Raw genomic sequence first — 23,665 nt, forward strand, 5'->3', positions numbered from 1 at the left:
CTTTCACAGTCTAACTGCAAGGAATGGTGGTATTTTAGTTCTCCAATAAGGCTGCCAGAAGGCTTTTCAACATGGAATATGTTAGACAACCTAAATATAGGAGTCATTGCTACTTTCTCTGTAATAACTTGCTCTAACCCTAACACATTCATATGCATATGTGTATTTCAAATGACATCTTTGTGGGAATGTTTTCAGGTGAATGTTAGTGTTCATATTGTTCATACAATTTATGCTATCACTGAAAATTCCTGGTAATTTTACATGTAAGTTTAAAATTGTAAACTGGTACAGAAAAGTTACTGCAACCACAGCCCAGCAGTAACTTAGACTTCCTGATTTTCAGTAATTTTTCCCTTTTTTTTTATATATTCAAGAGTGTTTTCAAGGTTATGGCCATTACACCAATTATTTTTCCAGTTCTACTTTAGAATGACATGCTACTCCAAGGCAGCCTAGTGTATTGAAAGTGAAAGAATTTGAAAAAGAATGAAAAGGCATAATTTTGGCAAGAGATTTGTGACTTTTTTAAGTATTAAAAATAATAAATATGGATTGGGTTCCCCATAAAGGAACTGTTACATTCACTCCCTTGCCATTTCAAGTGATACAGTATTTTTTTATATCGTCTTCAGTCCTAATCTCTTTTGTGACGTTGCTGTGTTGTATTGTGTTGATAAGAGGCTATCTTGGGGCCAGCAAGGGATAAGATGTTAATAAAATTCTTGTTTGCTGTTACAAAATCAAACAATTTAAGTGTAGTCTGAGGTTTCATGTCAAATTATTGCTGGCTTCCCATTGTATCAATCACTGTGAGAAATACCTCTTAACCCTTTATGAAGGCACAGGCAATAAAACAAATCTGAAATCTTTCATGATACAAAGAATTAAGTTTAGAAGGAAAGCTTTCATTTTTTTTCTCTTTTACGATGTGGAGTCCTTTATGGGGAAGTCCCTGCATGTTAGCCTCTCAGACAAGATCAAAGATGACATTTTAAAGCTGATTGGAAAACTTTGACTTTTTTATCACCAAAAAAATAAAAAGAAAGGAAAAAAAAGGAAAAAGAGTAAAAGCAGTTCTTCTCAAATCAAAATGCCAAACTTTGATTTGGAAGAAAAGCAAACTGCCTTGCTTCCACAATTTAAATTGAAAAGTTTTTCTCATTTTTCATTATTTTTAAATATTTATTTATCATATATACTGTACTGACAAAATGAAAGGGTAAAAATTGATACGGAATTATGTGGTTTTATAGGAGAGAGATTTTTTCTTCATTCCAGTCAGTTTTGAGGTAAATTTCCATTTGTGTTTAATCTGAAAATTTACAGAAATATTTCTTTAATTCAGAAACAATCAAGTAAGCATTTTTTTTTTCTCCCTTTTCCCAGAAAAGTCCAAGAAAAAGCAATAGATCAACACACTATAATGTCTAGAATTAAATGTTTTGTTGTGGTAAAATTAGAAATAGTTGAATTTGCCTGGAGCAACTGCTGTTATTGTAGCAGTCCAATCCCGATTTTTTAAAGACAAGTAAAAACAAAAATAGGAAGCATGAATAAATAATAGCAATGGCAGAAAATATAGCTTCACTTTCCAATACATACTTTTGTTAGCTGTTGAGCTTCTGGGAAATTATACAAGCACAACAGAGGGTCTTATGCAGAAAGAAACTTGGCAAAATTTTACCAAGATCAGCCTTTTTAATGAACTGTGATTACTTACATCTCTATTTACAATTCTTGGAGGTGATACAAAATTTGAATTTGCCTGGCCCCACCACCATGGGCTCTTTTTACACAGAGGTAGAAAGAAAGGTAGTGTGGTGGTGAAGAAAAATGTTAGATTAGAGGGGAGTGGATGGCAAAAAATAATATTTACATTCCAGATATTGCTTAATATTCGGTCAAAGCTCAAGGATAGAGTGTTGCCATCTGGTTTCAGCCCACCTAGTGAGCATATTGCAAATGATCAGCAGCGTTATGGTGAACAATGTGGCCCTAGGTACTGGTGTAACTGGCAGCAGCTGCACTGGTAAAGCTCATTTCTTCCAGACTCTCATCTCATGAATTACTTTAGCAACTGCCAGGTAAATATTGTGCAGAAAGAAGGTTCACATCCATGTCACTAAAGCAAACCAAACAAAATACATTCTGGTGATTTGAACAGAATGTAGTTTCTCCTATTTCTAGACTCTCTGAGCTTGTTGTCATGCCAACTTGTGACTTCACCAGGTAGCTCAAGGACCCCTTAGCTAAGCTACTTCAATAATAAGTAGGCAAAATTGACCAGTCTCTACTAGCATTCCTCCTTTACATGACATTAAAAAAAAAATAATATAATGGGCTGATCTGGACTTTTGTAACCTTGGACAACCTAGATTGCAATTCTCTATGCAACAGTTGTCAAGTTACTCCAAGAGGTAACAGCACTTCAAGGCCCTCTGAAATTGCCGTGTTGCACAGAGATGGTGAGGTTTGTAAAGAAACCAGAGACATTCTGTGAAGAAATAGTGACAATATTGACAAATATTGAAGTAAATCACAGCCCTTAATGTTGAAAGGAGATGCATTACATAATGACATAATGATGTCCAACAGAAATACAAAAATGCACAAAATCACCATTTTGTATCAGGAATATTTTAAATCTGGAGCATATTTTTAGGGTTGTATTCTCAAATTTCAAAAGACTACTTGATAATAAAAAAAAAGAGAAAAAAAAATTAAAAAAAATCCAGGCCAAATCCTGAAAAAGTTCCTTCAGACAAGTGTAATTCAAGTTAGGTTGTATACAGGCATGAATAAAGTCTTCTTTAAGATATACAGCTTTTCTGGAATACATTTTAAATCTTCTCCTCTTTTCTCTTTGCTTCTATTCACATTGCTCCACTCCCCCTATTTTCTCAAGGTTTTTAGTCTGCTTGTCTTCTAAAAATTAAATAAGAAAATTCTTTTTATATTTGCTTATAAAAGAAATACCATTTAATATTCTTTGTTTGTTTGTTTGTTTGGTTTGTTGCTATGTTTAGGTTTGTTTTTAATGCCTACATGGTTTTAGATGAGAAGCTGGGGATCTTAAACAAGCAAGAGTCCAAAAATTCTCTGCGTCAGAAAACTGGGTTAAAAACTCTTTATTCAGCCAAAATGTCACCTTGGTTATTCCTTTTACCCTTTTTTTCAACTTCCAAGCTGCTCTCTCAGTCGCAATTTATCTCTCCCTGCCCTTCCTACAAACAGAAACACATGAACACATGTACACAAAAAGCTTTCTCCTTTGTGCCTACAAAGCCTTTTTTTTTTTTTTTTTTTTTTTTTTTTTGAATAGGATAATGCAATGTATGTAGAATAATTTAAGTGACTTTAATCACATTTTCAGAAAGAAACTAAGCTATGCAGGGTTGCCTGTATACATCTTAGAGGAAGTTCTGCCTATAGGACTGTTTGGTTCGTGTTTGACAAAGCAGTGTAGTGACAAAGCTTACGGCAAGTGTTGCACAAAGATTCTGGGTATTAAGAAAATTAAATGGCTTTAAAATAAAAGAAACCCCATGGTAATGTGTTCTTGGAGAGTGGATTGCATACTGGTTAAATTGAATGACTCTAACATTTCTGAAAAAAAGTAGAATGCATATAATGTCAGAAATAAGCTGGTCTAAATGAAAGGCTTCTATCCTAACATTTGCCTTTTATATAACTTGTTACCACAGTAATAGAGTTCTCAGTAAATTTCAAACCAAAATTTTCATCTGAAGTGTTTTTTGGAAGGGTATTATTACAGACCTTCTAATTTCCACTGCTGCTAAGCATGTATTAATAATAAGGAGGGCTAAGGAAACTGCTGGTATATCCAGTAGTGCCTGACATTTAGTAGATGAATTAAAATTTGCAGTCAAATTGTTTTTTAACTAATAACATCAGATGTTTTTCCCTTCCCTTCCCTTCCCTTCCCTTCCCTTCCCTTCCCTTCCCTTCCCTTCCCTTCCCTTCCCTTCCCTTCCCTTCCCTTCCCTTCCCTTCCCTTCCCTTCCCTTCCCTTCCCTTCCCTTCCCTTCCCTTCCCTTCCCTTCCCTTCCCTTCCCTTCCCTTCCCTTCCCTTCCCTTCCCTTCCCTTCCCTTCCCTTCCCTTCCCTTCCCTTCCCTTCCCTTCCCGTTTCATTTAGAATAAACTGCCTTCAAAACAAAATTTATCCTTGGGGAATTAGTATCCATAGTTGCATAACTTGGACTAAATTATGTTCTCATTTACACCCCTACTGTAAGTCAGTGAGGCTGTGGGAGTAATAACTGGGAACCATGAGCCAAATTTTTCTTTCAGTCATATCAGTGTAAATGTGCAATGATTTATTTGAATTTAATGGCCAATTATGAGCGACCTCTGCATATATAATAAAATAGTTGTTATTCATCTTTAACCAATAACATTATTTTAATTTAAATTAACTTTGGGAATACTTCAGAAACAATATTTTAAGAAATTCAACTATTTTAATGAAAATTGGGGAACACTACAAACAGACCTTTGAATCTGTGATGACTAAAACGAACAGAAGGAAAGTATGATTAATATTTCATTGTCTCCATTTAATACACCTGTATGTAATGTGCGTATTTTTTCAAGCCATTCTGTTGTCTTTTCTTCCCATCTCTTGATCATGCTTTATGACATGTATTGTAACAAAGCAATACCAGGATTTATGGTATTGCTGAAGTGGTTAATGATATGACCCAGCCAAGCAGCTCTGCTGTTCTCTTTCAACTGCCATGTAAGGAGTTAAAGTAGCACTGTCAAAATGCTTCACTTCTCTCTCACAGTTAAGAATATGTGAGATTAACACTTCTTTTAATATATATTATTTTATTTTTGGTTTATTTTTCTGTATTTTATGAGGTTCCTCACACAGTCTCTTTAGTGAGGGATAATGTCCAGAATAATAACTGTGCATCAACCATCTTTTGTGAAGGTTCTGACTGTGGTGACAGATAGCAAGAACTTTTGTTTGCTTTTATTTGAACGTGTAGGTGGAATAGCTGTTCCTGTCCTTGGCTCAGCCATGTCCTTCACAGTTACTTGAATGAGTTAATTATAGATTGTTACCTAATGACATAACTATGCTTTCTGAATCCCACAGAATGACAATTCCTGATCAAAATACTTCTTATTCCTGTATTTGCTCATCAGCATGAAAACCACTCTCTACATGTATGTATATTTTGAAATATTTTCTTTAATCTCCTCCCTCCCTCCCTCCCTCCCTCCCTCCCTCCCTCCCTCCCTCCCTCCCTCCCTTCCTTCCTTCCTTCCTTCCTTCCTTCCTTCCTTCCTTCCTTCCTTCCTTCCTTCCTTCCTTCCTTCCTTCCTTCCTTCCTTCCTTCCTTCCTTCCTTCCTTCCTTCCTTTGTCCTTCTTCCCACCCTCCCCCACTCCCTCTTCTCTCTCCTCCTTTTTTAACATTTTTCTTTGATTTATAAGCACATATTAGTTTGATCTTCTGAGTTACTGATTGTTCCTGTGGATTTATAAGTTAGATGTCTCTGTAACCCTGGAAAAATAGAAAAACAGCAACAACAAAACAGACAAACAACCAAACTAAAACAAACAAATTTGCTTGATTCTCTCAGGAACAATGCAAAAAAACCAGAAGCATCAGGAAACTAAAGCTGAATAAATAAGAACATGACATTCTTTTGTCACCATGACAGGTTTGCTCCCTTTTACCAAGTTTTAAAAGAATTTAAGACTGTGTCCTAAGTCGTGCAAACTGAAAAGGTACTCTTTTGAAGGGGAAGTTTGCTCAAGGCACTACCATGTGTTTCTTCAGAGTCCAAGGGTGCTGTCACATGCATTTCCTCTGTAGATTTTTTATTCAATATGTGTCTGAGAAACCAATTATTACTCTCATACTGTGATTGTACTGAATCCACACTAATGAAAAAAAACCTTACAGCATCATCTTCATGTGCAGTTATTTACAGTTCAGGATCCCAGAGAACCAGAAAACACCTGCTACTCACCAGTCATAAGTCTTATTAATAGTCCACAAGTGGCAAAAGGAATGGGTGATTCGGATATTTTAGAAAGCTGCAGTTCAGCTAATAATCATGTTTCAATCTATCTTCCAAGTGTTTAGATTTGGTTACAGTTTTGGATGAGCCACTGAATACAATGAACATTTCCACTCCTTTCCCTCATTGTTATAATAGGGGTTCCCACCATTTAAGTATCTGAACTGAGTTCTGCGTTTCCCTCTTCTCTCGACCTGGGCTCCCTCTCAGCAGTAGAAAATGCTGCTGTTTATGTTTCATCTAAGTGCTTGTTGCACTTCTCATAAATGTGAAGTCTTTACAGTGCTGAAAGGAAAATCCTAATGACTCCTGGTCTTGTATAAGTTATCAAAAAGATCAGTTTCCGTTTTCACAAAACTGCTGACTACTCGATGAGAACACTGGGCATCCAGAGTTACTCTGTAGTTGTTCCTAAAACAGTCCAGAATATGTCCACTTTTCAGATATGAGATCACCCTTACATATACAGCCAGATTTAGGAATATTTGCACTTCACAGCCTAGATCCTACTCACTTTACACTAATCTTAATATACAGATTTAGGCTTGTTTTATGCAAAAGTGTGAAATTTGTTGTTGCAGTAAACATAAGGCATTCTCCTCTCTAGTCCAAGATCAGTTTAATTTTGAACCCTTTCATTTAACTTAGCAAAAACAGTTGAAAGCATTTTCCTCTGAAATTAACTTAACAGATATGTTAAAAAAATAGATATTCCTAAAAAACTAATCAAAAAACATAACTAAAAGCTATCACTTAATCTATACCAATTCTCAAACTGGCACTGTGTTTTACACTCTTTCTGTTTCATAATCTAAAATTTGTCTAGGATAAAAGGGCCGCGTGACATTTTAGGACAGAAGTTTTCCAATAGCTTTCAAGAATTATACCTGAAAAAAAAATATTTTTCTCTTTTTTCTTTCCTTTTTCCTTTTTTCCTTTCTTTCTTTTTTTCTTTTTTTTTATTTTTTTCTTTTTTTCCTTTTTTTCTTTTTTTCTTTTTTTTTCTTTCCCCTTCCCTTCCCTTCCCTTCCCTTCCCTTCCCTTCCCTTCCCTTCCCTTCCCTTCCCTTCCCTTCCCTTCCCTTCCCTTCCCTTCCCTTCCCTTCCCTTCCCTTCCCTTCCCTTCCCTTCCCTTCCCTTCCCTTCCCTTCCCTTCCCTTCCCTTCCCTTCCCTTCCCTTCCCTTCCCTTCCCTTCCCTTCCCTCTTTTCTTTCTCTTTTTCTATAATTTTATGACGCTATGTACTGTTTAACTAGGGAATATTTACATGATATGGTAGCAGAGTACAGTAGACAATTGTTTATTTAGAGGCAGTTTTGAAATTTTAAAAACCATCTTTAGCATTACTGGATTTTGCCTAGGTGTATCCATTAGCCTTTCAGTGGAAAGGTCTTTGAACTTTTTAAGAGAACAATGTAGTTTCAGGTTGTGTCAGTTACAGACAAAAGCCCTAGGCAAGTGTACTGTGTTGGTCTTTGTTCTGAGATAGTGATCCTCAATAAACAGAATCCTGTTAAAAACTATTGTGGAAACTCAAAAATTGTAGCAATTAGGCAGATTAAATTTATCCAGTGGACATCAATATTTATTTCCAAATTTGTTTCTTACTAAGTCTCAGTCTCAAGATTGTGTTTTTATGTCCTAGAGAAAAGCTTAAATTACTGATGTGATAATAATGTAAACATCGTGTTTGCAAAGTACTGCATTTGTGGGTTTTCTTGGCCTGGAAAGTCTCAGTCTAGGAGAACATTTTCTTAAATAATTTTAAAATTAATTCAGCCATTATAAAATAATTTATATTAATGTATTAACCACAGAAGTTTATAACTTTTTATGATAATGTTTTCTATTTGTGTAACTAAATAAGTCATAAAATAATTTCCTATCCAGTGTTTTCTGCTCTGCATCTTCAAAGGTTCTTTCAAAAATCATTCACAAAACACTAGATAGTAAAAATAGATGAAGATCTTTTTCTGGTATATGGGTATAAATATTATCTTATAGTTACACTAGTACATTTGTGTAAATCATGAGTGACTCTGTTCAGTTCAAAATATTGTTTTCACACAATTGTAGAATGGTCCAGATTGAAAGGGGTGTCTGGAGGTCATCCATTTCAACCCCACTGCTGGTTGGGGTTTTTGTCAAAGTTTGATGAGAAGAAAATCAGACCTTGGGGTTCAGTATTTTTTCAAAGTTTTTGAAAGAATATAAAAATACAACTATAAAAATTTTGAACATGTGGAACTCAAAGTTTTTTTATTGTGTATATATTGATGTAAATGATAATATTATAATATTATTATATTAAATAGCAGGGTACATTTGTACATGCCCTACTTTAGTACATCCACAAACACTCAGACACATGCATCACATGGCAAGAACAGTGAGTTGTGTTAATTGAAAGAACTATAATCTATCCAGAAACCCTAGGACTATAAAAGCAACACAAAACTTCAAGATCCTCTTACAAATTTCTAAATTTCACTGAACTTTTTCCACAAGGCAATATGTTTGCTCATATGTGTTTTTATATTTGTTCAAACACTCTCACAACATTACTTGATCTTTAAGAAAGGAAAGGAATAGTTAACCATCCTGATTATAAACTTGGTGAAGACAGAGATGGAAAAGAATCCTGTCATATAATGTAGTTCTCCTTTTCCCACTGTGTGTATTTGCTTTGCACATTTGCATTTTAAATGTACAAAGAAATATGCTTTTTTTCCCCTGAACTGTATATTGGTCTATTTTTGACACACAGACAATACTGCCTCTTTACTGTATTTGGTAGAACTATTTTTCCTAGTACTTTGTTCTCCTGATCTGTGATAGTCTAGGTAAGATCTAGCTGGAAGTAAAGATGTTACATAAAATGTATTGAAAGGGAGGAGAGGGAAGAAGTTATTGCGATATGAATATTGAAGAGCTGTATGGAAAGGGTTAAAATGTTTTGAACCAGTCATGCGTTACTCTCAGTGATTAGGTGTAACTCCCAATTAAAGATCAATAAGGCCTTTAAAGTGATTTATAAAAATGGATTAGTAAGAAATGTCCATTTAGAAACTACTGTGAGTAAAATCACTATACTCTCTGTCATATTGATCGTGCCTTTATGTCTAAACACGCATTAACTGGGGCAGACAATAAAAATTAATCCTCTTCTTTCGTAAAATGGAAGGTCATTTTCCCAACTGTCTCTAGAGGGAATGATGTCATTAAACTTGCTACTAAGACATTTTATTAAATCTGACTAGGCTGTTTGCATAAAAGTAAATTAGAGCAGTCAATATCGGAAAGAAAGGGATTTTAACTAAAGCAATAACTAGAGGTATTTATTGTAAGTGTATTATACAACAGATGCATAATTAAATTCAAAGCAACTCCATTAAAATAATGTTAAGGGCCTGGTTTAAAATGACAAAAGGCAAAATATTCAGAGCCCTAAGCATGCCCTGTTGTACCTAAGCATTTCAGGGGTCTCCAAGCAGTAGGGGATTTGACATACCATATGTGCTGATATTCTCTACTTTCTCCCCTCCAGTATAATGTTATTTATAAATAAAACCATGGAGCAAAGGGGTGAAACTGTAACTAGTGCCAACCCGACCGAGACAGTGCCCTCAATAAGACACCTGCAGTTTAGGTTCCAGCATGCATCTCTTTACATGCATGTTTCCTCGGAAAAGAAGCATCTTTCAACATCAACATTAAAAAAAAAAAAAAAAAGAAAAAAAAAAAAAAGGAAAAAAAGAAGTCATTTCCAATTATACTCTGCCAAAGGCATGAGGCCTTCAAGCTGCTGCTACTCTGAGCAGGAGCTATTTGCCCTGTCCCTGGTTGGGGCAGAGGTGGGAGAGTTTACACCTGAGCACAGCCTTTCTGCCACAGCACCCCATGTAATTGCCTATGTCTGAGCGTACCCTGGGGCCACTCCTGGGATGGCTATTGTGAAGCAAAAAATTTTTTGAAGGTTAAAGTCAGGATTTCAAATTGCAGTTTTTTGTGTCCTTGTGTAGCAGAGGCCTCACTGCCTTGCCTCTGGGTAGGTGACCTCCTTCCCATCCCCTCTCCTGCAAGGCCTATGACCTCCTCCCCTCTGCAAAAAAACTCTGTAGTGGTTTAAATTGCTGAGGCCATAGCAGATTGTACTGACCACATACAACTTCATTATCTCCACAATCTTTCCTCAGATATAGATATCCACTTGCTGTCTCTTATCTCTAAAGTGAGACTGTAGATAATTTGACATGTGGGACAACTTTTTATTCACACTTTAGGAGAGTGGAGGTCTTGACTATGGCTAGAAGCATGGCTCCCATGTTGATCCTGATAATATGCACTTGAATACTGCTCTTATTAATACAGAATATCCTTATTATGCTTTTATTTTACCACTGCCAAATAGTTCCAAAGTTTTTTGAAAGGTATTAGATACAAGATAAAAATAAGTAATTTTCTCTTTCTTACCCCCAAATATCTAAAGCTAAATCTGGGCAGTAGGTAAATCTCAGTTTTCACATTTAAGGGACAAACGTGATATTTAAGGATTTGAGATCTGGGTTTCGTTCTTGTTTGTGTCCTAGAGAGACTGTGCCACAAATTAATCACTTTGGGTCAGACCACGTGAAGGACCTGATGTGTTTATGGTGGCAACTACATAAGTGTTTTAGAAGAAAATCTGCAGAGGGAGTGTGGAGATTGAGAGTGTGGACAGTGTGGAACCAGCTGGGAGCAACAGGGAGAGGGGATGGATGACTAGAGCATGGGGAGGTTGTCAGTCGCATTGGCACATGGAAACATGGGTATAGAACTGGCTGAAAAAGGTAGTAATATTGCCTCTACCTTGTGGCTACTTAAATAAGATTTTCTTTTCAATTTCTGCAGTTTCCCTAACATTAAAAAAAAATGCAGATTTTGGCAGACAGTTTGCAGAGAAAACGTAACCACAATAAGCTTATTATAAAAATCTTTAGCTGGTATTGATTAAAAAAATAATAATAAAAAATCATTTAATCATTTCTACCACTTTCCTAGACTGTTTATTACAGGGTTTGAATATATGCAGGTTTTTTTGTTATATTTACATCTGTTTCATGGCCTGAATCTCTAAAATTTGTATATAAATTATATGTATATATTAATATATATATAAACAATAGCATAATAAAACTTTAACATGAAAAGAAATACAAGGTTTAATAAATTATTTGCTAGGTAAATAAGTTCAGTCCATATACCTTTTCAAGGAAAGTGTTTAAGCCAGGCTCATACACAGTATATAGTAAGCAATACATATGTAGTCAGCTTTGTAGAGAATATAGATAGTGAGTGTCCAATCTGAACACATTAATCCAACCTGTCTTTTTTTTTTTTTTTTTCCTTTTTTCCACCAAAGCTTCAATATGCATCTGATCTCAGGATATTGGATTTTTCTTTGAGGAAAGAAATAAATGACTTATCTGGGGAATAAACCAAGTCTCCTCTCAGTGTATTGCTCACCATATATATTGTGCTAAAATAAGGTTCACTGATTCTAATGTAAATCTCTAAAGCTGAACCATAATAATATGAGCTTCTGCATTTTATGTGGTAGGTAAGTAGGTTGCACCTTGGAAAAAAAAAGTAGGAAGAGAGATTAGTGATTGTACCTAAAGAGAAAGGGAACAGGCTGAAATACCTTTAGGGTCTGAAACTCCTTGACAGACTACAAAAAACTGTTCAAACGCATTTGTTTTGGTTTAAAATTGAGATGCATCTCCCAGTGTGACTACTCCCCCAACCCCCATTTTAGCATACATATTTTATGACATCAAGAGTTTTTCTGTATGGGTAATTCATACCAGTACAAACCAGATTCCATCAGTATTAAAAGCTCTGCATCTCTAAGACCCCATCCTTTATATGGATGTCATTGTCAACGTTTCTGGGGAATTTTCATTCTCGCAGAAACAGGAATTTATTTCTCTTTCAAAGAAGTCATGTTGTAGCACATTGCTGCCTCACATGGTGCTTTCCTACACAGCTTTGTTGTTAACCCTAAATGTCCAATCTTCTTATTGCAATACCTTCTTCTAGCCTGAAGTTAAGGTAACTAGATGATAGCTCTCTATGCTAGTGCAGACAAGTTCAGCTTCTTTACATGTCCATAGTATCTATCAAAGATATCTCCCCGTCACAGCACAGTTCTTCAGCCTCCCAAGTAAACTGGATCTTGTGTCCTTCTGATAATTCAACTTGATACATCTCTGACTATAGTGATGGCTGGGGAGACTGACTGTTCAGGATCATAATAAAACTAAAGTTTTGAGGATGGCTTGTAGGAACAGAAAGGAGAAAGTTGGAGCTCTTATATTTTGCCTTGTTAAAGCAATTCTGACAAACTTTCAGGGTGGGAACACCACCACTGATTTGATGCCAATGCGATGCCAGGAGGATTCTAGTAAATGAGCAGAAACCAATTTTGGAGGACAATGTGTTTGACAGCCCAGAAGCTGTTTGATGTTCAATAGTCCAGATGAGGCTTTGTAGACTGATCCAGATAGCCAGGCTTCCATTCTCACTGTCACCAATCTTTTCATTTCTGAAAATGCTTGGGATGTCAGGAGCCTGGTAGAAAAAAAAGGTAAGCACCATAGCAGTTACAGTAGTACTGTGCTCTTCAATACAGACTGAACATGTATTGATAATGATGGATATGGACACAAAGTGGAAGAGAGATAATATTGCTTCTGAACGTCACTATTTCTCTTTCCCAGTGGCCATGAGAATGAGCAACTGCAACCAGTGCGTGCACTGTGACTGTGGAGACTACCTCCAGAGTCTCCAGCTGTTCTTAGTTGAAACCTTCCACCAATCTTTCTTGTCAAGCCACGTCCCAGCTTCTTGCTCTAGAAACTAGAAAACAGTACACTTCCTGTCTTTTCTCTGCTGGCTCCATTTCCTTGTCTATGCCATCTGTGTCAGATCGAAGAAAGCATACCATATCACATTGCTGCAGAGAGCCATCATTATGTAGCTGCATTATAGCATACCTGTCATGCTTTGTTTATGCAGGAAATTAATCCAATTAATCAGTGTATAACAACTATCAGTGCAAATCTGTAGAAGAATTTTTTTTCAATAAAAATCTTATCAGGGTACTTCTTTCAATAAAAACCTCAGCAAGTTTTTTTTTTTTTTTTTTTTTTTTTTTTAATTGAAACAAATTTAAGAAAAATACTTCATCAGTAGAACCTGTTTTTTTGTTGTTGTTTTGTTTTGTTTGTCTGTTTGTTAAGCTAGCGAAAAAAAAAATATATTGCAGCAATTGCAAAGAAAGATAGGTAACATATCATACAGCACAAGTAAGACATAAGAGACTTAATGCCACAAAATAATTTGAAAATGTCTGCAGTTATATCAAATGACATCTGAAACAGGGAAAAGAGGATACAATACTAGTATAAGGAACATAACTTTAACCCTTAACTAGTAAATAGGCCCTTTCTGTCATGCGGATCCACTGAAAGTATGACTTGGTTAAATAACAAAAAATTACACAAGAACTTAAAGAGAACAAACTTTATAGGGAAAAGGTGAAAAAGAGCAATGGTGGTTTAAGCCTATCTAGTCTACTGGAGAGGCTAGGGAAACAGATAGCATAACAAATGGGCAGTTTTTTCTTTTTATTCTTCTTTCTCTCTCTCTTTCTTTCTTTCTTTCTTTCTTTCTTTCTTTCCTTCTTCCTTCCTTCCTTCCTTCCTTCCTTCCTTCCTTCCTTCCTTCCTTCCTTCCTTCCTTCCTTCCTTCCTTCCTCCCTCCCTCCCTCCCTCCCTCCCTCCCTCCCTCCCTCTCTTTCTTTCTTTCTTTCTTTCTTTCTTTCTTTCTTTCTTTCTTTCTTTCTTTCTTTCTTTCTTTCTTTCTTTCTTTCTTTCTTTCTTTCTTTCTTTCTTTCTTTCATTCTGGAGTTGACAATAAGATTATTCAGTCAACTTCTTACTTCATCCTGAGACTTACTTTGTTTGTGTGACTCTAGAAATGCCAAGAATATCTTCAGCGTTCTCCTAGATCTTTCTTTCTTTCTTTCTTTCTTTCTTTCTTTCTTTCTTTCTTTCTTTCTTTCTTTCCCTTTTCTTTATCAGGTTCTCCCATTAACTTAGTGATTTAATTTTCCCCTTTCTTAGATTCAAATTATTGCAACCCCAAGTTGACCATCTTGTGCCCTATATCTCCACTTTCTTATGGATGTAAGTACAGGGAAGCATGCTGTGTTATTGTGTGTCCAGTTCTTATAAATGAAAACCACAGATGTCTAGCTCAGAAGGGTCCATGCATCATTAACTCCTCATGCCTTGGGCAATCAAGTGCTTGTCAATATGCCATAACAAATTTAAGATCTTTAATAAAGATCAACATTCACAACTGTAATTTGCTATAAGGAGAGAGTGGGATAACCCTGAAATGTTGCTAATACCTGCATGACTGCGGTGGCATGGATTTTGTTACACAACCAACATGTGATCCTATGTAGCAGATCAATGAAATATCTCAACTTTCAGCATCCAACAGACCCAAGACCAGGAGTAGAGAAATTTGGGATTAATAGTACAGCATGAATGCAATGTAACTGCTCTTGATGTACCATGACATCATCTAATCTAAGAATTCATATAATAAGGTTTAATTTTTTATCTTTGGCTTTTCTCTCAACTAGTTACAAAATCCTTTCCATAAGTTAATCAAAGTCATTCTAAAACAATATAATTTTCATCTGGAAGACTGCTATAGAGCATTATTTGTTTAGAGATTTGGAAATCTACCTAATTTTTTGTCTAAATTTATTCATGATTGATTTTGATCTTTTGATCTCATGCTGATATTTTACTTTAAATAATTCCTCCTCCCCCCAAATACATTCACAGGAGCTCATCATCTCCTACCATGCTTGCTGTTCCGATTTGGCAACCAACTCTGTCGGTAATGACCTGTCATATTTACAAGGCATCCATGGCAGGTGAGTGCTTTGTGAACGTTACTGATGAGTTTGCAGGCAGACTCCAAGGTTTCACAAGAACAGAGGTTTCCTGGGAAGAAGAGCAGAAGGGTGCCTCAGGCTGTCTAGAGGCTCTTCAGACAGTTTTTTGGGGAACTGAGCTATGAGCGTCAGCAGCGACAGAGAGAGAAACAGTAGGATACATTTACCTCAGACCTCATTCCACCTTGTGTCTCATGTTGACATTGTAAAAGGGGGCTAGTGGGGGAAGACTGTGGCATAGACAGCTATTGCTACTGGATGGAGGCATCACTGCAGCAGTAGCTGCCATGGGGACAGTTAACTAGGTATTTAGAGAGGAATACTCAGCCTGTGCATTTTGCATAGTAAAATATATATATATCTCCTGAATTGCTCTGTTTTGGAGTTAGCTTTTGCTTGTGATTTGGGCTAGACAGACCTTGGGATGTGAGGGGAGTTAAAAGTAAATTTTTGTAGTAGAAAAATCTAGGGGCTTACCTGATTTTTGCTATGAGATTATTAACCTTGGCCCTGATAAAAAGACTCTAACTGCCATAACCTGTCCTCTAAATAGGCTTTTGTTTCAGTCTGCATGTCCTGCTAGTGGTAGCCATTGCACCATGTTTGCTATGTGGAGATACCCTGTAAGCAAGATATTAGCAGATGCCCTCCATCAGTTTCATTCTGATGCCAGAGTGACTGAAAGACTTTCAAAATAAATCAAAATCAAGTGGCAATCAAGGCCAAAAACCACTTCTGTATGGGTCACCAATTTCCTCTGTGTTCCTGTATCTTGTGGAGAAACAGAAACCCTGAAAATCAGGTCTCCCACTTCTTGCATACAGTCTTAATAATTTTTAAATAGCACATACATATCACATATCATATGATTTATTTGCTATAATGGATATTTATTTATTTATTTATTTATTTATTTATTTTTATGCAGAGGAAAACACGCCATTTTGAATACATTTTTAGAAGAAGAATGTGTCCCTTTCTGGGCCGTGGTATGCTCATCCCCTTTTGTTTGCACAGCCATGCGCCAAAAGCATAAATGCAAGTCTCGCATGAGGTGAAGAAGTTATGGTGTGAAGTTGTGAGAATATGGCCTTTATCTGCATTTTGGGAATGGTTTTGTTCTGAACTCTGTGCTACATGTTGAGGAAGGACTAAAAAGCTTGGACACCCAGACAAAAAGAGGGCCATTTAGCCTTTTCACTGAAGTCTAGGATCCTTGCTGAGGGATTATTTTACTCAGGCCTCTATTTTGGCTAAGGGGGTCTGGTTTTTACTCAAAGCTAGGCAGCAGATGTCAGGCCTCAGAATTGCTCACAAAATGATGACCTTGCTGGGTCAAGGCCTATACAACCTGCTTTGCCTCAAGCTGTGTCAAACACAAGCAGTAGAAAGACTTTCCCCTGGCAGGCCTGTCTCAGCAACCAGCTATCCCCAATTTTCCCTCTAGATTGAATTCCTTGTGAAATTCTACAGCTCTGAAAAAAAAAAAAAGAAAAACAAACAAACAAAAAAAAAAAACAAACAAAAAAAGAAATCCAGACAGTTAACTTAGAGTTAACTTAGCTTTTTCTTTCTACTTAAGTAATGAACAAGGTAGTGGGTTTTAGGGTTTAGAAGTCTAACACATTATTATGCTATTTTGTAGTAACAATTTATATTGTCAGGAAAGTTTGGGGTTTCCATGTGTGACTAAAATACATTAGCACAGAGAGAGTCAAATATAGACACGATATGCTCGAACAAATTAGTGTGAAAAAGAAGGCAATGTATGAATTGCAATCCATAGTAAATTCACATTCTTTATGGGATGCAAATATCTTCTATGTGATGATCTTTAGAGGGGAAAGAACATCTACTGTGATTAAGAACAGCGAATTATATTTGCTATAGTTATTGTCTTATTGGGAAATATTCACAGTCAAGGGTTTAAAAATGTAATAAAAAGTGGATCAATATGTGTTTGAGGATTTCATCAATTGCATATTAACAGCACTAGTCCTTCTGACCTCTTTTCTTTGAGCTATTCCCTTGATCAGAGGAAAAATGATCTAATAAATTATGGGTTTATTCATCCATGTGCTGAATTCTGCTTCATGTTTCTTTTTTCTTGCATACAAAATTGAAAAACAATGTGTGATTCCTGAATATGGTTCTGTAGGATTCTTATAATAACAAATGAGCACTGCATTTCTTACAAGAAAATATTGCAGCCAAATTTCTGTAGAATAAAAATCAGATAATTTTGAATTATATCAAAAAATATTTAATACATCAGCTAATACCAATACAGCTTGGCAAATCAATGATGGCTAACAGTTTTCTCAATGAATTTACCTGTTTTGTATAGGTAAAAGTTCTGCAAGTCAGTCATAGTTTGGAAAAGTTTTTATTTATTTATTTCTTCCCTTTGTACATTCGTTGCTGTGGTGGTTTTATTGTGCTGGGCAGCTAAACACCACAACCACTCTCTCACTCCCCCTCCTCAGATGAGGAGGGGAAGAAGTAAAGCAAAGAACAACTCACAGGTTGAGATAAGGATAATTAAATTAAAGGGTAATAATAATAATAATAATTAAAGAAAGATTATTATGAACTAAACAGTTTAACTAAAGGGAAAAAAAAAAGGAAAGGGGAAAAGGGAGGGGGAAAAGAAAAAAAAAAAGAGGAAAGCAAACAAATAAAACAAATGAAGGCTATGTGGAAGTGCAGAGGAAAGAAATTACTCTCTACTTCCCACAAATGAGCGATGATTGACCATGTCCTTGAAGCAGGGCCTCAACGCATGTAGCTGGTGTTTGGGAGGAGGACGGACGTTTTCACAATGAGAGCCCACCCTTCCCCTCTTCTTCCTGTTTTCACCTTTTATTGCTGAGTGTGACATCACATGGTATGGAATATCCCTTTGGTTGGTTTAGGTCAGCTGCCCTGGTGATGTTTCTCTTCTCACTTTTTGCCCACCTCTAGGAGGGTTAGAGAGAGTCCCAATGCTGTGCCACTGCTGCTCAGCAGTAGACACAACACTGGTGTTATAACACTGCTCTTCCAGCTACAAGTGCAGAGCACAGCACTGTATGGGCTGCTGCAGGGAAAGTTAACATTCCAGCCAGACCCAGTACAGTTGCATAAAGGTCACTGCACGTGTTAGTAACATTGCAAATCTAATCTGCATTATGTGTTTATGCTGAGCTGCAGGTGTTCCTTACTCTTGGTTCTGTATACTGAAGTGAGTAAAGCCAAACAGTTATACCTCTGAATATCATCCAGGCGGAAGTATGACAAAGTATTCAAAAGGTCTAGCATTGAATGATTTTCTAGATAAATAATGGAAATTTGTAATTTCTGGTGCTAGACATATCCTGATTTTGTCTATATTTAACTTTCAGGTTTATTTTCAGTGCTACTGTCTAACGATCCTGAGAAAGAGCTAACCAACTTCTCTCTTTCCCCATGTCATTGTATACCTTTTGAAGGATTACTGTATGGAAATTTAGGAAATATTCCCAGTCTCTCTGTTCAACTGATATGTTGATGTACCTATTGCAAAGTAGATAGCAGTTAAATAAGAATGTTAAAGGTGAAACAAAACCCATTTACTTTAGGATATAAAAGACACTTCTCTCTCTCTCTCTCTCTCTCTTTTTTTTTTTTTTTTTTGTCCCCCTAAATCTACTGAATAGGCATAAAAATAAACCATACCTTTATTTATACTGACATTTTTTGACAGTCTGCAGTGCAAACCATAATCTACATTGGAAATAATCAAAATTTTTAGCTGAAGGTCAGACTCTTATGTTTGTGCTTTGTTTTAATATCATTTGATTCAACAAATAACACTATTGATTTCATGAGGATGGTTCTACTAGAGAGAGCAGAACTTCACCACAGTAAGCAGAGGAAAGGTAAAAAGGTATTCCATTTAAAATCACAGCAGTGAGCCAAGATGAAAGCCAGTGCAGAACCTTGTGACTGAGAACAGCATGACGCTATTTGCCTTGAGTTAAATGGGTGCTAGACTTGTCCATTCCTGGGGAATATTACAAACACATCTTTGTACTGAAGTAATGTGAAATGCTCAGATAGATATACTTCATTCACAGGAACTGAAATGCTAGTCTTGGGGTTTTGCATGTAAGAGCTTTGTCATTGGAATTGGGGCTTTGGAGCATTGGAGTTTTAATGTTTGTTTGATGCAAATATACAAGCAAAGATGTCTCAATCAAGTGAAAATGATCACCAAATTACTTTAGTTGCATCTTCCTAGACTCAGAATTCAGTGCTTCAGAGTGGATCTAACATAGTCTTTTACATAATATCTCAGATGATTTATTAGAAGCAAGCTGGTCTTTTTTGGTAGCATTCAGTAGATCAGCGTTGCATCAGCTGAGAGCATATTTAATTTCAAATGTTATGCTTTAAAAAACAAACATACAACAAAATAAAAAACAAACAAACAAACAAAAAACAACAAAACTTTGTAAATGATAGTTCCTAGACCTAGACTGATTAGAAGTATTCTTGGTGCTTAATGATATACAGTGCATAGAAAGACTCAGGATACAGCTATAAAGGTGTCAGTCATGTAGACACATTCATATAATAGAGGTTGTGGTTTTACATCTACTAACCTCAGAAACTCTGATATCCAACAGATTGATTTTGTGCAATTCCTGATTATCTCTCCTTTAAATTAGGTTATCTTTCCTTAGCCAGGCTTTCAGATGAGTGGCAGATTCTTCCACACCTGACAGTACTCTTTTAGAGTCACACTCCCAGTTTTCTCCATATATGTGTATATCCATATTGCTCACTTTCATTCCCATTGAACTGCACAGAAGCTATTCACAGTAAGACTAATGTCTACTTCAAGGAAAAGGATAACAATTTTTCAGCTTCCTTTTCTGATAGGTTTTTGGTCATACAGAATATATCAAGCGTGCACTTGCTTCTAGAGGCAGAGCAGAAGATTGTGTGTGAACACTGCAAGCTGTCCCTGTCCTCTATTTCTTTGTCCTCCATGCTCACACTTTTTGTTACCTACTGACCAACAGCAACTCATTATATCTTCGGACTGAAATGAGCTAGAGATTTAGTTAATATGAAAATATGTAGGATGCTGGTGGAGGTTTACAGTGTGTAGCAGGAATAATATGGACCTTGGGGTCCATTTTAAATCATGATTGCCATAGCTTGTAGTAAATGAAGTGCTTGACTCTGCAAGGATAGCTCTGAATAATACTTGTCTATGAACATCGTATGAATTGAATGTGAGCAGAGACTGAAGGAAGCACTTCTTTCAAGACCCTAGGAATTCACCAAAATATGTGTGTGTGTGTGTGTGTGTGTTTTTTTTTCTTTTTTCTTTGGGTTAATGACTGGTCCCTTACTAAGTGGTAGAAGTGAAACCTGCCGTTTCTCCACCATTATTGTGAGTGGCCATCTCTGGGGACAGTTTCTGATTCAGTATTGATATGGATTTGTACAAATACACACATGGAACTAAAATAATTACCCATTAGAATACGTAAAAAGCAATATGGTTGCTCTTGCTTTCTGTAAGCAAGACAACTGAGACAAAGCTCTCACTTTTACTCAGACCGATCCCAAAGCCAATACATTTATGGACAAAATAGGGAAGTCAGAGAAAAGTTAGAAATGAGAAGGTGCTATTGACTCCTTTCTGCCTCCAGGGAACATGGGAACAGAGAGAACAGTGCTCTGTGTCAGCTAGGACCTTACAGAGAAACAGGACCCTGAATACAGATGCCCTAACTTCTTGTGCCACTAAAAGTCAACCTTCCCTAACAATAGGCCAAATTGTACCTCAGTTATATCCATTCAAGCCCTGGGAGCTGGGAGGTGGATTTGGCCCCATTTCTGTATCTGTGCTTTCCTTCAAAAGCTACCAGCACTGTGAAGAAGTTAGTCATCTACGGATGCCAAAATTTGCTGCCCTGGGAATGAACATCTCCACACAGGAGCAGATAAAAATGAAAACAACTTAAAAAATTCAATTAGATTAACAGAGACTAGTGAGTGCTTGCCCAGCCGTTCCTGAGCAACAATTTATTCCTAGGGTGGTGCGAGAGACTCAAGCCAGCGGTCAGCAAACTGACAAATCTGTCAGCTTTGCTGGGTGGCTGTCAGTCAAAGCAGGTGCCTGCTGTGTGTTGTGGCGCTCCTTGTATTAACACCCTGCTGGGATAATTCTTTTTTATCCTTTTTTTTTTTTTTTTTTTTTTTTTTTTTTCCACCAAGAGGGTCTGCCACCACACTGCTGTTTTTCATCTTGTTAATTGAGTCATTTATTTTGTTAAAAGGTGAAACTTTATCAGGGTTTATGTGCCAAATGTGAGAAGGCATATTTAATGATACATCAAATGTTAGAAGCATGCAGGTGCCTCTGTGTATGCTCTTTAAAATGCTGAGAGGAGAGGTAGTTCTTGTAAATTAAAATCACCTGATATTAACTAAAAATAGGCATTTTGTTCCCAGGCAACAATGCAAATACACTGCACATATGTGTGTATGTGTTTGTTACTAAATATATAAAGTACATAGATATTTATATTTAATTTTCAATCAGTATATTCATCTATATTTGAAAGCAGATAACTGGAGGGATAAACAATACAAGAGCAGAATTCAAAATTATGCAAAAAAGTCAATAATTTGTTGGGTGGCAGCTAAAAATAATGTTTAAAAAAAACTTTGAAGCTTCTCGTAAGATTCCCATGTCACTGATTACCATCACTCTTCCTGGGGTAATTCATTCATTTTCATTTTCTGGGTATTTCTTAGGCAGCTAAGATGTTCATTTAGTACCCTCATTAAAAAGGCCACTTAATTGGTAGTTATATTCTGGGCAAGACTACTAATTCTCAAGTTGATGAGAATCTTTCCACTGACATCAATGGCCATTGAGTCGTACCTCCAGGTCTGCTTTTACAAGGGAGTGAGGCTGGAATCTTCTAAGCTCTACTGTGAACAAACAGGATTTGGGCCCCTATCCTCCACAAACATCCAAGAAATTGATGTGAGTTCATCATCAGGCAGACAGAGCCTCAAAGGTACAAATTTACAGGAAATGTCCAAGCAGAAGGATACCTGAGAAATGAGGAAAGCTAGTTGGTGTAACCGTCAGTTTCTACATAGCAGTCAGATTGTTAGCTGCTATTAGTGAAAAATAAAATCTGTCTTCTTCTTGACTTTTACCTCTTGGCAAACCTAGAGGAGACTGACAACACCAGCAGACTGCGCCTTTCCCTTCAACAGAGCTGTGTCATTTGCAAAACAAAGTGTTGATTCAGTATATATATATATATATATTTAACAGCCCAAATTACTTAATCACATTAGCAAGCAAAAAATGCAGGAAGTCTGTCTTTGGTAACCATGTTCTCTTTTCCTGGAATCCACTGCTGAGTGCTGCCTTCCCATTTGGGGTTAGCCACCCCTCCCCCAGTTCCCGTCCCCCTCATGATTGCCAAGCTCTCATTAGTTTAGGAGGACTAATACCATCTGTGTCTGAAAGACATACTCCTACATGGTTTATTTAGTTAGCAGCTACCAAGTTCACCCTGCCTTCCAAGGTTGGGAGTAGGTGAGTGAATCTGAGATCAGGCTATTAAGATCAGGTCAGTGTTTCTGAACCCAACTAAATGTGTGGGTAGGTTGTGTAAGAGGTGCCTCACTTTGATTTCAGCATTAGTCACTGTGCTCATTTATTGCTTGAAAATGTTCTGGTCCAGGTGAGTAGTTCTCATTCAAGCTGCAGAATTAGTTTAAAAAGATGTACCAGAACACTTTCCACCTCTCTGACCTAACATCCTTGTTCTTTCCTCACTTCATCCATCAGATTCCAGAAAGTGTATGATCATTTAGATAAATCTTAGGTTCTGTTGTAATAGCCAACAAGCATATTCACTATGAAAAAAAAAAAAATCACACAAAAAAAAGCACTGTGCTATCTGCTTATATTTCTCCAAAATAGTTGAACTGCAGTTCAACTTTTGAATGGCAACTTCATTCTCAATAAACCCACTCTTGTGTGGGTTCACAGTCCTAGCTCCTATGTGAGTGACAAAAATAAATGTTCACTGTTTTTTAGTTCATTTTAGACCCAAACAAGCTCCAGAAGAATAAGCCAAAGTCTTGGAATGGATATTACAGCACCAGGGCTTATAAGAGGTGATAATTTCAAGGGCAGCCAGTCAATCGGTGACTTTGTTGTCCTGTTTCCTACTTTTAGCAGGAAAGTCTCAAATACTGGGCCAGTGTTGTCTTAACTTCAAGCCGCCCATGTGTTTTTTTCCCTGTGGCTGATGTGGTGACAGATCTCTGGTGTTCAGATCACCAGTCCGCCTCCTGGAGGCTCCAACCCTACCCATTTTCCTTCATTTGAAGACCTGCCATCAGGTCTCACTGTTGCAAGAGAAGAACTTCAGGATACATTTGCTGCCACAGTGCCTGTTGCCTCTTTCCTCCTGACCACTGGCTTGACGGAGGAGTTTACTTTTTGTCATTACGAACATATTCAAATAAAAATAGTACTGTCTTGCACAAAGAAGACACAAAAACTTATCTGC

This window comes from Aythya marila (assembly GCF_965140915.1).
Source record: "Aythya marila genome assembly, chromosome: 5".
NCBI classification, from domain to species: domain Eukaryota; kingdom Metazoa; phylum Chordata; class Aves; order Anseriformes; family Anatidae; genus Aythya; species Aythya marila.